Genomic DNA, 4,566 nt, shown 5'->3' on the forward strand with positions numbered 1-4,566 from the left:
CAAAGTGGCATTAAAGGCATGAAGACAGGTAACGAAAGACTCAGCTATAGGGCCAGATGTGTCTAGGGCCCAAGTAAAGCCAGCAGAGCCTAGTTTGACAAAAGGCTGCCCTGGGCTTTCTATCCATCCTTAGTCATCCTTGCCTGCTCTTTACTAAGGCCAGTCTTTCTGATAATATGGCCCTAGCATCACTCTTATCAGAATCATCTGAAGTGTATGTTAAATACACAAATTCTCAATCCACGCACGTTGTGAGTGCTCTGAATCTCAGTTAGGGGAGAAGAGGAAGTAAGATTTGTGAGTCTGCAATTATACAAAGTCTTCAGATACTTTGAATGCACAATAAATTTAGAAAAACACAGAATCAGGGCTTCCCTTGGGCCACAGGTCACCACCACCCTCCACCTGCTGCCTCATTCCAACACAAAAGATAGCAAGAAAGTATATGCCCACTGTGCCAGTTTGAATGTATTGTGTCCCCCAAATGCCATTATCTTTGTGGTCTTGTGTGGGGCAGACGTTTTTGGTGCTGGTTAGATTTGCTTGGAATGTGCCCCACCCAGCTGTGGGAGATGATTCTGATGAGATGTTCTCATGGAGGCGTGGCCCCGCCCATTCAGGGTGGGCCCTTATCGGTGGAGCTATATAAATGAGCTGACTCGGGGGGAAGAAAGAGAGTGCAGCTGGGAGTGATGTTTTGAAGAGGAGCAAGCTTGCTGGAGAGGAACGTCCTGGGAGAAAGCCATTTTGAGGCCAGAGTGTTGGAGCAAATGCCAGCTGCCTTCCTAGCTAGTAGAAGTTTTCCAGACGCCATTGGACATCCTCCGGTGAAGGTACCTGATTGCTTGGATGCTTTGTGGCCTTAAGACTGTAACTGTGTGGTGAAGTAAACCCCCGTTTTATAAAAGCCTATCCATCTCTGGTGTTTTGCATTCTGCAGCATTAGCAGACTAGAACAGATTTTGGTACCAGAAGTGGGGTGCTTTTGCTGCTGAGTTTGCAAATACCAAACATGTTGGAACGGCTTTTCAAATGGATAAGGGGAAGACTCTGGAAGAATTGTGAGGAGCTTGATAGAAAAGGCCAAAACTGCTTTAAAGAGACTGTTTGTGGAAATATGGACTCTAAAGATACTTCTGATGAGGACTTGAACAGAAATGATGAATGTGTTGTTGCAAACTGGAAGAAAGGTGATCCTTGTTTTAAAGTGGCACAAAATTTGGCAAAATTGAGTCCTGGTGTCAGATGGAAGGAAGAATCTGGAAGCAACAACCTGGAATACTTAGCTGAGGAGATCTCCAGACTACGTGTGGAGGACGTATCCTGGCTTCTCCTTGCAGCTTATAGTAAAATGTGAGCAGAGAGAGATAAACTTAGAACTGAACTCTTGGGTTCAAAGAAACCAGAAGTTGATGGCTTGGAAAATTATGGGCTTCCAGTGGGTAGAATCCCAGAAGCTACAGCCCAACCTGAGGACAAGCCAAGATTGGATAAGGAGTTAAGCAGAAAGGATTTGTGGAAAGTCCTATTGTCTGATGGCTTTGACCCCTGCATGCTTCATGCAAAGCCAACAGAATTTTTGCGAGATCTTTATAGACGGAGCCATTGCCGGTCTGGACTGGAGGAGACAGACAAGGAACAAACTGAAGGAAAAATTTCTTCAAAGACAGAGCCATGTAGGTTGAGGTCTGGAGTCAAGAGGTCTCAGGCTGGGAGAGCGGAGCAGCCCACATGCATGGAAAGGGTGAGTTTGCCCCGGAGGTCGAGGGCGGGCCTTCCGCCTCGATGCTCTGGAAGAGTTTTGCCACCTCAGGTCCCAAAGAGGTTGGAGCACATTCCCAGGGAATTGGGGAGAGCCTGGCTGCCACCCCACTGTTCTGAAGGGGTTGAGCGTGTGCCCCGGAGATGGAAGGGAATCCGGGAGCTGCCCCGATGTTTGAGGAGGGTGGAGCCGAGAAGGTGGTCTCCCCAATGCGTGGACGTGTTGGAGCACTCACCCAAGCATTTGGAGAGGAAACAGCTGCCAAAAAGGTCCTTGGGAAGGGTTAGGCTCCCGCTCTCTCAAGCCCCAAGGATGCAACGTTGTTCTGTTAATGACTCTCAGACTTTGAAATCTAATGGAGTTTGTCCTGCGGGTTTTAGGAACTGTTTTGCTCCTGTTAACCCTGTTTTCCTTACTCTTTCTCCTTATGGCAATGGAAATGTTTATCCTATGAATGTCTCTCCTTGGAAACAGAATCAATGAGAGATGTCTCTTATTATCAAATTGTAAAAGTGACTCACGCAACTGCGGGAGCGCACGAGTCCAAATTCTGCAGAGCCGTCAACAAGCTGTCAACTCCAAGGAAGACGTCTGACGAACTCCTCGGGAAACGAACCGACAACTTTGAAGAACTCCTCAGGAAACGAACCGACAACTTTGACGAACGCCTCAGGAAATGAACTGGCAACTTCGACGAGCTCCCCAGGAAAAGCTTCACTGAGCAGCTGAAGAAGAAGTGAAGGTTCTCTAACCGTCCGGCTTATAAGCCTCCAACTGATCACCCGGACCAAATCCAACCAATTGCATTCTCTCACTGTGGAAGCATGCCCCTTGATGAGTCATCAGTCAGCTGCAGTCAATTGACTGATGATCCGACAAACCAACCAGCCTCAAATAGCCTCACAGGAATCGTCAGGCCAGTGCCTGCTTGACCAGACAGCTAGGCCACCTTGCCAAGTTGACACATGAACCCAACCATCACAGTCCACCCCTTGTCAACTTCGCAGTTGTACACATCACCCAAACCATATCTTCAAAATGAACGTTACAGCTTATGCCATATGATAAGGGGACAAGACAGAGAAGAAAGCAAAAATATTCTCTTCACAGACAAATACAAACATAATCATCACAAAACGAGGAGGAAATATTCATATCATCATAGTCCTCGTTTCTGTAACTGGTCACGTGGCCGTAGTTCATATTTATCACGACCTTCTTCCACTACCCATTCCATGTTCCCTTTACCCTCAGCAAGCACTTCAGCTGGCCGTGGTTCTTTGCCTGGTGGGGTGACCCAAACCTTCATTCATGAAGTTTCTTGGCCATTGGTAGTACTGCCTGGATTGGGTTGTTGCAGTTTTCCATTGACTTGAATCACGGGGCATGGTAGTACTAAGAGACACCCCAGGGGATCTCCTGTATGCCAGGAAAACTCTTCTTTACTTCCATTGTGTAGTTGCAGTGCTATTTCCCCTTGATAGTCAGGATCAATCACCCCAGCCAGTACAGTAATCCCCTTACTTGCCTGTTGATTCAGAGGCATAAGAAGCCCAAAGTGGCCAGGTGGCAGCCTTAACTTCCAGTTCAATGGGATTATTGTTGTGTTTCCTGGTGGAAGCACTCCTCCTTTTGGAACCAAGACCTGTAGACCAGCAGAGCTTAAACTTGCAGGGACAGGAAGCAAAAATTTTCCTAGTGGATCACTAGGAGTGATAGTGAGTGGTGCTACTCCTGTTTCCACCCCTTGATTCCTGGACCCATGAATCCTGGCTATGGGAGAAACAGCACCATAGAGTGGACGCTGATTCAGAGCATACACAGCCTCCTGGAGAACACTGCCCCAGCCCTGCAAGGTATTGCCACCTAGTTGGCGCCGTAATTGAGTCTTCAATAGGCCATTCCACCGTTCTATCAACCCAGCTGCTTCTGGATGATGGGGAACATGGTAAGACCACAGAATTCCATGAGCATGTGCCCATCCCCTCACTTCATTTGCTGTGAAGTGGGTTCCTTGGTCCGAAGCAATGCTGTGTGGAATACCATGACGGTGGATGAGGCATTCTGTAAGTCCACGTATTGTAGTTTTGGCAGAAGCATGTCGTGCAGGGAAGGCAAACCCATATCCAGAGTATGTGTCTATTCCAGTAAGAACAAATTGCTGCCCTTTCCATGATGGAAGTGGTCCGATGTAATCAACCTGCCACCAGGTAGCAGGCTGATCACCCCGAGGAATGATGCCATATCGGGGACTGAGTGTGGGTCTCTGCTGCTGGCAAATTGGACACTCAGCAGTGGCTGTGGCCAGGTCAGCCTTGGTGAGTGGAAGTCCATGTTGCTGAGCCCATGCATAACCTCCATCCCTACCACCATGACCACTTTGTTCATGAGCCCATTGGGCAATGACAGGAGTTGCTGGGGAAAGAGGTTGATTGGTATCCACCAAACGGGTCATTTTATCCACTTGGTTATTAAAACCTTCTTCTGCTGAAGTCACCCTCTGGTGAGCATTCACATGGGACACAAATATCTTCATGTTGTTTGCCCACTCAGAAAGGTCTATCCACATACCCCTTCCCCAGACTTCTTTGTCACCAATCTTCCAATCATGTTCCTTCCAAGTCCCTGACCATCCAGCCAAACCATTAGCAACAGCCCAAGAATCAGTATACAGATGCACCTCTGGCCAGTTCTCCTTCCAAGCAAAGTGAACAACCAGGTGCACTGCTCGAAGTTCTGCCCACTGGGAGGATTTCCCCTCACCACTGTCCTTCAGGGATATCCCAGAAAGGGGCTGCAGTGCT

Source organism: Choloepus didactylus, chromosome X (genome assembly GCF_015220235.1).
Source record: "Choloepus didactylus isolate mChoDid1 chromosome X, mChoDid1.pri, whole genome shotgun sequence".
NCBI lineage: Eukaryota > Metazoa > Chordata > Mammalia > Pilosa > Megalonychidae > Choloepus > Choloepus didactylus.